Below are 12,228 nucleotides of genomic sequence, written 5' to 3' on the forward strand. Positions count from 1 at the left end.
TTGGCTTCATTGTAAGGGCTCAGTACACTGTACTTCACTGCCCCATGCCTTAAGTACAGACCCAGTGACTAAGTTGTAACGTGTATGGGTCCTTAGGCTGTGTTTGGGGCATGGATGCCTACTGGTTGGGGAGGGATGTAATCCCAGTTTCCCTGAAACTGTGCTGCCGAGAGTGGATTTAGAGAAAGGATGGGCACAGAGACAGATGTGGGAGAGCAAGGTCTACAGTGTAGACCTGACCAGATAGATCGGTGTGGGACACAGGCTCAGTTTGCCAAGGGCAGCAGCAACTGGGAGGCTGGGCACACAGAGCAGATGAAGTGTGAGTGTGTGGAGTTATAGATCCTGTCTTTATGCATCACATTGATCTCATTCAGTGTGTTATACTTAGCATTTTGTTTATATAATGTCAGGGTGTTACACAGGTTTGTTTATTTTTAACTCATGGATGACTGGCAGTCTCAGTCTGGATGCTGTTTGGTAATGAAATGGGAGAAATTTGTCCAGGTCTGGTGAAAGATCTTTGTCAAAGGATCTCTGGAAATTGAGAGAAATCCATTTTTTTTGACTATTTATATTACCTGGTCACCCGGGAGCTAAGTCCAACACACAGACACACTATGCAGGGAGTGGTGAAAGCACTGACCACTATTTGCATGCATTGGTAAATGGTTGTGTCATTTTGTGATACATGTTACATTTCATTTAGGAATTTAGGTAGGAAAAAGAAAAGGGGGCAAGGTGCATTCTGCATCATGCAGTAGGAGTCTGGTGCAAAAACAGCCACCTGGTAAAGTATATCACGTTACCAGAAAAGCTGGGACTAGAAGCTGTCTCATAACTATATGGTCATGTCTGACCTCACTGCTGGTGGCTGCTCACTGACTTGCTATTTGTACTGTGTTTCCTGCTGTAGACAGGGTTTGAGTGAAACCAGTTTGGGGATTTTGCAAAGGATTACCGGATGTAAATAGAGTGCTGAATTAAGAGAGACCAACACCTGCCAAAGATCCGTCTCTTCCCAACACCTCTGGATGCCCCTTTGCCATATCACCACCAGATTCTCCAAAGGCAGTCACATTTCCTACTATACTGAAGAATCCAGCAAGGACTAAGAGGGTTTCCTCCCTCCAGGTTTACTTACACACAGCATCCTGCATCCAGCTCTAGGGCCTGCTGAACTCTGGTGGAGCTAGGCTCCAGAACTTGCTTTAGAAATGACCCTGTTTGCCCTGATGGGTTTGCAGCGCTGACTGCTGGCTTGTCACCACACATTGATTTCCATTTCCTACTGCTCTGAACTCTTGCATGGCTCACATACAGTGAGTTCGTTCTATCTGCTGTGAGTTGTCGGGGTTGTCCACTGGAGGGAATGTCTTTAGCTTCCAAGACCTCCCACCATAAAAACATTTGGCAAAGCTGTGTTGTAAATGGATTTGTGCTTCTGCCTATCGCTACCCCTTGTCCAGGTTTCTCACACCTTCTGTTCTGCACACATCTGTTCCCCTTCAGCCCAGTGCTGTCTGTCCATCTCCTTCTCTTTCTGTGCATCTAATGGAGGTTGGTAATCCTGTTAGGTGCTTGCAGCAGGCGCTGCCGAATTTGCTTGCAAACGCCTGTGCCAGGTCGAGTGTCATTGCCAGCAGCGCTCTTGGCGGGATGAAGGTTGCATTAGTGAACAGTAATTGAAATGCAAAATAACATTTTGATCGAGCGAGCAGGCTGTTTATTTATCAGATCAATAGCCAAAATGCCCCATCTGGAGAAGTCAGCGTGATAATAAGTGATAGCATTCCAAGGGCAAAGGGAACAAGCGCAGCGGGGACGACATGCCGGCAGGGTGAGCTGGTTTGGGTTGGGTCACACTGGGCTGTTGGTTGCTGAAAATTCCTTCTTTTTTGGTCCCCTCTTTGAAGAGAGCAGCCCCCCTCCTAGTAGTGTCTGCAAAGAGTTCCAGACCTCTGGACAGAGAACAAACAGTTCTTAAATATGAGATCAGACAGCGTGCAGACATATGTAAAATCCTGTGAGGTCTTCTCTCTCTCATGCTCTGGTAGATACAGGGCCGTGACTCAAGGTGCAGACTGCAGATGATGTAGCTTAGTTAGGCTGTGGTTTTTTGATTATTTGTTTTTGCTTTAGTGCATTATGTTTGCTATAAATGTCTGAACACTCACGGTGATGATCTGGAAATATGAAGTCATAGTTTGGCTTCTGTAACGAAGCTGCTGGAATGGTAACTAGGTGCATCCACATAATGAGGAAAGGAGAGATGTGGGAGAGTGTGTGTGAGGAAGGGGTTTGTGTGTATTTGCACGATAAATTTTTTATATATGTATACATGCCTGCTATACCCAGATACCCTACAGAATAAGGCTATGTATCATTTAAGCCTATCTCAGAATGGTACTATATGAAAGTGTAGAAGCAGCTGTATAGGTTCTTTGTGGGTGACTTACTGTCTGTCTGTTGGCTTCGGCTTGTCCGTGAGTAGGGATGCTAAAGACAGGGAACAGGAAGTGAAACTGAGGTTGAAGATCTTGCAAGCTTGCATTTGTTTTCTTTCACATCCCAAAATAATAACAGGGAAAAGTGAAAACTTCCTGGGATGAGGAGATAATCTATTCATCATGATAGAAAGGAATATTTTTGTGGGGTTTTTTTGTAATCACATTTATTTAAATTTTTAAACAGTGATGCCAATTTAGGAGGAAAGTGGAGGTAATTGAAAAGTATTTTGCTTTAGAAATTATTTGGGGTGAGTTGTTGGGTCGAGGGTCTTTTTTTAATCTGGAGAAATTAATATGCAAGTTACACAGTTTGGGGAAAATTATGTACTTGTTCTGTTACACAGTTTTCTGTCTAAAGAGTGGTTAGTTGGCCATGGTCTCCCCTTCATCTCTTGGTTCAGGCAAGTAAGAAATCAGGACACCATGTGGGGCCTCAGGTAGAGCTGGGCTTGAGTGGACTAGAAGCTACTTTGTCAGTCAAAGTAAATGCAGGGAGACAAACAGCCTGGAAGATGGATGAATGAAGTGGATTTAGAACGAGTCATTAGGGTTTGAAGCTGGAATTTGGGTCAGCTACACTTGGCTATTTAATATATGCAGTGTGTGGTAAGAGATCTGCTAAATACCTACCAAAGGTGGGGTTTTAAAGACTCAGCAAAGCTGAACCTTGAGGTTATCTTAAATAGGTAGCTGAAGATAATCCTGTATGTTACAGCAGTCTAAGGTGTGCAGAAGGAAACTGAGTGTTTCCATGTATCACCTATTCTCCTCAAACCTGTGGTGCTCATTAGCTTGAGAGGAGCCTGGTCTGCCGTTATCTCTGTCAGATACTCACTTTCGCTGCTTGTTCAAGTGCTGTATCTCAGGCTCACTGTGTATCACAGGTTTCTTGTCTGTCCTTGACTCCATTCAGTTCTCCTCTTGTGCCTCCATCCTCACTGATAGTTCAGCTCACTCACTCCCACTTCCACACTTTTCCAGTGGTTCTAGGATGTCTCTTCTATGCCAGATCCAGTATTTGCTCTCACACTGTTATCTTGCTTTGCTACTGTATCATCTTATAAATGCTTTCTGGAGAGTCAGAGATAAAAAAGATTTTAAACTGAAAAGCACTAATTGCCCATTGTTATTTTCCATGCTGTAATTTACATGGAACTAATTTCAGTCAGTTTTTCAGGATCTGTCTGGTTTTGAGTAATGTTTCTAATGATGAGGCACTTAATTATAGATTTCTCTGAGAGCTACAGGTGGAATCTAGGCAAAGCCCATATATTCTGTCTCGATTGTCTTGGCAAGGGTGGGAGAAGGAGGCAGAGTCCCACTACAACTGTAAGTTTTGAAACGTAAGAAGCAGAAACTCTCAAAAAAAAAATTTAACAGGTCAAACTCAGAGAACTCCTAAATGTGTCCAGGTTGGAGAACACACAGGTTCGGATTTTTTCTGAATAAACCTAGAGTCCCCTTTCAGTAAACGAATATTCGTAAAGAAACATCAATTATTAAGTCTCTTTTCACATTTGTTTCTAGGATGATTTGTAAGTATCTTCCATCCTAACTCCTTTCTCAAACACTTAGAGAAATTAAGCAATATCTCTGCCTCTCTCTTTTTTCCCTGCCATTGTTGATCATGAATTGTAGGCCGGGTTGAAGGGAGGGATGCCTTCAATGGATATCTTGAAATGCAAGGAAGTGCAGGCTGAAGAATTTGCACTGGTGGCAATTTTGTCTCAGAAATGCTGAGGGTACAGAGTGAAAGAAAAGGTCTATGTGAGATGAGATGAGGGATCAGGCTGGGATGCAAAAATACGTGTGATATGAATGGCAGTGCTGGAGGATTTCCTTTCCTGCCCTGCTGAAAAGGTGGAAGCAAAATTCTGATGTACAAGTGTTTGAAGTGTGCTTTACTAAATGTGTTGTTGTTTGAATCTCATTCACAAGTGTCTGAAGGACACTGAAGGTACTAAGAGAGCTATAGATTATAAGTGCCCTAGATAGGCCAAGTGTAAAGACAGACGTTCAAGAAGAAATGAAGGTCTAGCTGAGCATTTCAATAGGGATTGAGTTGCAGCTCTGCTGTATGTAGGCAAAATTGTTGAACTGGTGTGAGCAGTCTTCCAGATGTAGAAATAGTGGGGGAAGAAGTGAAATGTGAAAGACAGAATGGTAACATGGGAGGACGGGGGAAAGGGTGGTAGTGGAATTTGGATAAATAGTGAACAGCAAGTCAATCCTGGTTCTTGGTTTGCTGTGATATCAACAGTAAGTATAAGCAAGAAGCATTAGCTCAAGTGCTGTGGCAATTCACTTTGGAGGGAGTGCCATAAGTACACCAGAGGGCAAGGTACCTTCAAAACTCAATGTATTAATAAGAGAGTAAACTGATAATGTGTGTCACACCTCCAAATTCATTGTGACTTCATCTGTGTAATACTTCTTACCGTTTACTAGCAAGAGTGTCATCCTAAGGGTGAAGAGAAATTACAAGAATGAGGAGAGGGCTGAAGGCTAGTAGGAAATCCATAGTGTCTTCTGCCCGTGAGAAGCCTTTTTTATTTATTAAGCAGCCTCCACACAGTTTGCTGCGGCAGCTTTCATCAGCATGAGCTAACTTGGGCTAGAGAAGATCTACCGATATATAACGGGGCTCTGGTTATGCAATGGGTCAAAGGGATAAAATGTCTCCTGGGCATTAGACAAGCAAATACTATTTGTGTAAGAGCCAGAATGAGCACTTGCTATCTCCATCTCCTCAGCTTGCAGAAGAGCCCAGCTCGGGCCTCCATCTCCTCTGCTGTGCAAGGAATGCGTTCCTCCAGTCTACATGGTAGCGCTGGTCTCATTCAGTGACACACTTAAGTAGATCTCATACAACTCAGTTCTCCTCAGGAATACCAGGGGAACTGACTCCTGGAGGGAGTTCTTTAGATAGGCTCTTGCAGTTGGGGAGCTGTGGGACTTTGCCGGCTTCCCTACATATTTTCATTTTAGCTTCTTCAACCTCCTGACTCAAAAGTTCTTCCCCTGACCCACCATCAAATTATAAAGCAAATAAAAAAAAAAAAAAAATCTCTCTCTTCAGAGCAAGGGTGAAAGGCAGGCCAAGTGTGATGCATTTTTACAAAATAAGCTGTGTCCAGATGCCCAGCAAAGCCAAAAGCAATAGTTGTAATGGTTGTAATTGGAATTAGGATGGTGTAGCTCTTTTAGAATAAAATGCTGACAGTTGGACCTTGTTACAATCTGGCAGTCCATGTTTGCAAACTACAGGTTGGTGTTCATGCTATGAAGTAGAAGTCACACAATGCTTTCCATTCTAAATTAGAGAGCAAGCTCATCAGCCTTTTGCTAAGCTATGGTTTATGTTTGTTCCAAAGACAAGTATGTAGTATTTGTGTGGGTGTGTTACGGACACATGCCTTGCAAACAGGCTGTCTGAGGTTTGCCATACTGTACAGAGTAGAAGCATAACCCACACAAGCCAAAAGGAGCCACCACTAGCAAACATGACATCTCTTGGAAATCATATCTGCACTCTAGAGAAGAATATTTAGATTGAGCTAACGCTCTGACTCTCTTGTCCTTTCTAACAATGCAAACCACTGTGATTTAACAAAAAACCTCTAAAGCCTATGCACTGGTAACTTGGTGATTTATGTTTATGATCATGCCCATCACACATATACTGCCCAAGCTCTTGCCTACACCCAGAGAGAAATGGAAGTTTACTCTGGGAACAGGATATGTCCCTGTATAATAGAATAAGCCCAGAAAAGCTTCCTGGACTGTGGCTGGTATGGCTGAGTTACCCGCAGTTATCCACTGTACAGGAAAGTGGCACATTGGCAGATCTCATCATTCTTGGATTGTTGTGTGGAGAAGAGCTGTCATTAAAGGTGAGGAGCCTCTAGATGATGTCTGTCTCGTTTGAAGTCCGTATGCTGACCCCTTGCCTCCCTGCCACCATGGTGGGTGTCCTGGAAGCAGAGAGGTGGCGATAGGAACATGTGTGTGAGCTGTCCATGGTAAGAGCAGGTTGCCCAACAGGTGTGGGCATCTCAGCTCCATGACATTAACTCTTTGCATATGTGACCTAAAATTACACTGGCTGTTATTGCAGCTGTCACATCTAGCCTGCCACTTGGAAAACATTCTGTATTTCTGTCTCCTGTATCTAAAAAAAAACACCTGACAAAATTTGGCTTGTTACTGGAGTTGCAGCCAGTGTTTGAGAAACTGATCTATATTGTTTGTCAGCCAGCTGTGGGTTGCAGAGCTCTCTCATGTGGCCCACAAAGGACACAAAGTCTGTGTTGCCCAAATGGCATCATGGCATGATACGCATATCTCATTTACACATGCAGTGCAGGTTTGTGTCATTTGGGCTAACAAATACTGATAGCAAAAATAGGCCTGTAGTATAGAAGAGGTTGGATGTTTTATCTCTGTTTAAATCATTGGTGTTTCTACAGATTAAAGGTTCTTTGGTCTTTCATGGTTGGTTTAAAAATGTCTGTGCAATCCAAAGCGTGCTTTTGTCACAAGCTGGGGCCTAAAGTGAGCAGGTTTATACTGGCAGCCTTCTCAGGTTTTGTCAGTTAAACTTGAATCTCTTGTGAGGACTCCATATTCATGGACTTCAGGACTAAAGTGCAGTTCCGCAAGCATAGCTATAGGGCACCTGGAAGTTACAAGCTGAACAGGCATCTCACCTGCAAGGGTTTTCAATTTTATGGTAGATCTTAAAGAACTTTAAAAAAAATCAAGATTTCATTCTGTCTGGAATCCACATCCAGCTTTGAGAACCACCTAAAAAAGCCCATTTCTGACCTTTTACGTTTCTTCTTGTGCCCAGAATAGAGAAGGTTTTGCCTCAGGAGGGCCTGAGTGTTCTCTCTCACTCCCCTTCCCTCAACTGATACTAGTCCTACAGCTGTATTTCAGCATTCATTTTAATGACAATTGCAGTCTTACTGTTGGAAATCTCCAGCATGTTGGGTTGGTGAGTTTGTGATTTTATCAGAAAATACTGGTGAAGGGACTGCCCTACATGACAGAACTCTGATGCCCATTCCTTACCTTCCTCCAGGAAACTGGAGTATAGCACCGAGCTCTGTTTGCCTTTCTTATTGAAGATCACATAATGAGGATCAGCCACTAGAGAAGCTCAGCAGTGTTGCCTCTAAACTTTTCCTGATGCAGTTTGGAATATGGAGTGCTGCATGGAGAAGGTACAGGGTCACATACTTGGGTTTGCATCAGCACTTAGATGCTTGGATGGTATTAAGTTACTGAATTGTGGATGCTTTTAGCAAATAGAGAATTCTTCTGGTGGGGAAAAGTTACTTTCTGTTACAAAGCTGGATATATTTCTGGCTGCTTTGGTAAGTAGGTGTGAGTGGTGGGCCTTATTTTCTCTTGAGTCACGTGAAGGCTCGTAAATAAAGCCTGCTGAATTCCTGTAATTTTCATATCCAGAAGTGGGGTAAAGAGGTGTACATAGCTACAAATTACTATTTCTGTCAAAAATAACCTCAAAGGATGTGCAGTAAAATAGCTTTATCTGCATCGATCCCAAACTTGTAATCCTTGAAGTTTAAAAAGAAAAAAAAAATGTAGGCAATATTTACTACCTGGATTTTATAACACTAATCTTTTGTCCCTTTCTGGTCCTGTCCATCTAGCAGTCTTTCCTTCTCTTATTATTGCTGTTGCTCTCAAGAGAGCATTAAACTCATAAGCAGTCTAGCCATTATAGAGAAATAGCAAAAGACGAAAGGCTGGAGAAGAATTGGAGAAACTTGTAACGTTAACCCAACATCACTGCCCGAGGGAGATAATGCTAATGGATGAAAACCTAAAGCACAATCTCGACTTGGTTAAACCTGCGTAGTTACACCCAGAATCACTGAGACTGGAGCACGCTTGTCTGAGGGCAGCGACAGGCACGTAAAGGCTAACAACATTGTGAGTGATAAACAGCAGTGGCTTTATGAAACAGGAGTACAGCAGACAATAACCTTTCCTGATACAATTAGGTAATTAGTGGGCAAAAGGAATGCAGTGGATAGACTGTCTCTGGACCACGCATGGGCTTTTGACACAAAGCTTTGCAAGATCTTATTAGGGAAATTAGATCAAATAGATTTTGATACAAATCCTGTGAAATGAATCGTGGATTAGCTGACAGAGTGTAAACAGAAGGGTTAGAGACATTCTTTATCCTTCTGCAAAGGTGGTGTCCAAAAGGGCAGTGTTTTGGTTTTAAATATTCATTAGTGACCTGGAGGAAAATGTAAAAGGCATAGTTCTCAAACTTACAGTTGACAGAATTGAAAGATACTAGAAAAAAAAAAATCAGAGTAGAGAAAAGAAGAGCTAGGCTGAAAAGATGAGCATTATTAACAGGCTTTGGTAAAACAAGTGGCAATTAGCAGTGTGTGGTTTAAAGATGATACTGGATCTACTTTGAAACAAGGAGAATCTCCAAATTTCATGCTGTGCAGAGCACGGTGGCAAAAGCAGCTTATGTTCAGAGAGGTCCCAGTGAGACAGTGGCTATCAAATGATGTGAGCTGATGTGCAACCTGATGTCTGGCAAAGCTACTGCTCACTTGGTCCATATGTCTGCCCGGCTGTGTGCTTTCCAGAGTGACTCTCCCCTGTAGTGCTGTGGCATCGCTCTGTGCCATTCGGGGCACCTTGCTGCAACAGAGACCCAGGCAAGTTGGAACAAAGCCAGAGAAGGGCCACAAAGATGCTAAAGGGATTAGAGGGAATGACCTATGATGAGGAAAGGTGAAAAGAACGAAATGTTTAGAACCTCTAAGCCTGTTACATGGGCACAGAAATAGTAACGGAGTTTCCTGTGCCAGCACGGAGGAGAGTTGGATCAAGTCTCTCTCCTTTTACATTCCTATTAAGGTAACTAGAGCTGAGCAAAATGGCTGTTCATCACTTTGAACTCTTTGCAAAAAACATTTAGCTGTTCTTCTTGAAGTTCAAGATGTTGTATTTCATTGCCAGGGGACACTCTGAGCCTGTTTAAAAATCACCACAGGATCTCCATGAGACTTGGAGAAAGTCAGAGCTGGTGAGGCTTAACTCAATGTATGCTGCCCAGCAATAATCAGCTATGCAAGTTGTTCCAGAGGCCAGAAAAGAAAAACACAACCTCTGGAATGGCTGGAGCCACCTTAGCTATGATCTTTGATCTTAGTGTTAAGGACTTTTGCCTCTAAAGCATGCATTCACATCTAACCAGAACTCGTTATGTATTCCTGTCTCCTGGAAAGGAACAGGAGCGTCCTCAGCTGTGAGGATGTAGGGATTTGTTGCTATCCTTGATTTGCCATCAGGCAGTCACTGTTTGCCTGCCTTGGGGAGGAAGGCTTCTTAATTGAGGTTGTGAGTTGAGAAGTGAGTTGGTCCTAGAAGACTGGTCTCCCCTCTTTTTTTTTGTTTTCCTTCAGTGGAGGGAAATACCTCAGTGGGTCTTCTTGAGGTCATCTGTGAATTTTGGGCTTTTTAAGAGACATAAGCTGAGATTTGAACTCTGTTGACTGAATCTGACAGTACAGTTCACCTCGTCATGCCTTTTTCATATTGTCCTCTGTCTGACCTTAACATTACAACTCCAACTCCTTTTACTGTGGAGTTACTCAGTGCAGAAGAGTGTTTTATGGGGGTTTTGCCTTCCATTTTGACCCTAATCTCATGTTATTGTTCCCAATGATCTTCAGATTTTTACTACAAACACAGTTCTCAGGTAGGGAAAGGTTCCAGAATCTGGCCAGCGCAGCTGCTTTCAGCTTTGCTATGAGATGCTAAGATCTGTTCCCAGCTAGCAAGGCTTCATCTTCCTCCACACAGTCAGTTGGCATTGCACCAGCAGATCTGCAATCTGTCTAGGTGCCCTGTGGGATTAAAGATGAATGCACCTGCAGCAATTATTCCTGTAACTGCTCCATGGCCTCTAGTCCAGTGTGACCCTCTGGGCAAAGCATGGGCATTCATCAACTCATCACGCTGTCTCTAAGAAGGGACCATACTCTGGATTCCTCTCAAGTAACACCAGGCAAAGCAGCTGAGGAACGTGAGATGCCTGCCCATATTCTCAAGGTCAACAGTCTTGCCAAATAACAAACTTGGCCGATCGATCCCAGAGATAGGAGATGAGGTCAAACATTGAGGATGAAACAGAGAAGGGAAAATTAGGAGATACTTGAGTCAAATGAGATCGTAAGGATGCAGGACTGTGAAGTTGCTGCATATCAAACATGTACATTCATATCAACAGACACACAGATGTGAAATATATACGTGTACACTCCAGCCTTGCTGTATCACAGAATGTTTTGTCCTGTCCCCTGACAGGTTTGACTTCTTGGCAGAAGGAGTTGCCACAAATACCAGGTAAATAGGCTGAAACCGAAATAGAAATTACCCACGTGACCGTGGTGTGGTAACTTTAAACTAGCAGAGCTTCCAAGAAGAAAAGTCAAGCATCCCCAGTCAGTTAGAATTCTTTGGACATATCATCAGGAAAATGCATGTATTTAGGTTTTCTTAAAAGCCTTTGACAAATTATCTTGCTGAAGGGAAAATTTAACCTCTCAGGTTAATACTATTATCAATTAAAAAATGGCTGAGTCAGAAAGGAAAGGGTAGACATACTCTACCCAGAAAATAAAGAGAAGTCAATTTTCAGCATGATGAAGGTTAACATGAATCATCCACAAAGATCAGTGTTGTGGTGTTTGATCCATGTGTTAATGGACTGGGAAGTGGGTGAACAATGAGACTCTGCAGAAAACATCAAATTATCAGGGAAGACTGAAGAACTCCAGAGGATCCTAATAAAGCTGGGTGCATGAACAGCACAGTGGTAGATGAAATACACTGTTGACTATTGGAAAGCATTGCACACCAGAAGGCATTAATTTGGTTTTTCATACATCTTAATGGATTCTAAATTAACTGTAGCAACTCAGGAAAAGATCTGAGGATTGCAGTAACTTGCAATTCTCTGTTGAAGAAATGGTAACGATTTAGATTTTAATTTAAAGAGACAAAAAGCAAACAATGTAAGGAGTTATATAATAGATCGGCTGAAAATAACATTGAAAATATGGTAACGTCAGTGGGTGATTGATGGCCTGCCTTTGTCTTGTCTACTGTCCAGACCTTCAGCTGGAGAAGTGATGGAGCAGTGCCAGTTTCATGCTCCTGAGGAGCTGGCTCATTGAACTCTGTTCTGGACTGAACAGAAATAGCCAGACTAGAGGAAGTTCAGAGATGGATGATGAAGCAGATAAGAGATCTGCAAAAACTTCTGCGTGAAGAACAATTAGATAGATAATGAAGAGCCGAATGAGGAGAACATGGCAAAAGTACATTTCCTGCAAAGGAGAGTCGGGTCAGGGAGCCTGAACACTGTATGGGCAAAGAAAAGTGGGATTTTTCATTTGTTCACACACTGCACAAGTAATCCCTGGAACTCATTGCCCTAAGATATCATAAAAATAAGCAGTGTTCTAAAAAAAGTCTAAACATTTATATAAGGAGTAAGACTATCTGTGACTACAATAAATGAGAAGAGTTTGCAAGTTTGGTAAAGATACACTCCTTTCCATATACTTAAGAGCATAACTCTCCCTCTAAGAAGTATGAATTGGAGAAAAGTGTCTCCATGCAGAAGTCTTATTCTAGTAAACAGAAG

The 12,228-nt window shown here is 42.6% G+C and overlaps 1 protein-coding gene across 2 annotated transcripts in view; it reads left to right on the plus strand.

Annotated features, from left to right (window-relative positions):
- ESRRB (estrogen related receptor beta) overlaps positions 1-12,228 on the plus strand; it is a 104,264-nt gene that overhangs the window by 49,716 nt on the left and 42,320 nt on the right. The gene's annotated exons all lie outside the window — the stretch shown is intronic.

This window comes from Tauraco erythrolophus, chromosome 6 (assembly GCF_009769465.1).
Source record: "Tauraco erythrolophus isolate bTauEry1 chromosome 6, bTauEry1.pri, whole genome shotgun sequence".
NCBI classification, from domain to species: Eukaryota; Metazoa; Chordata; class Aves; order Musophagiformes; family Musophagidae; genus Tauraco; species Tauraco erythrolophus.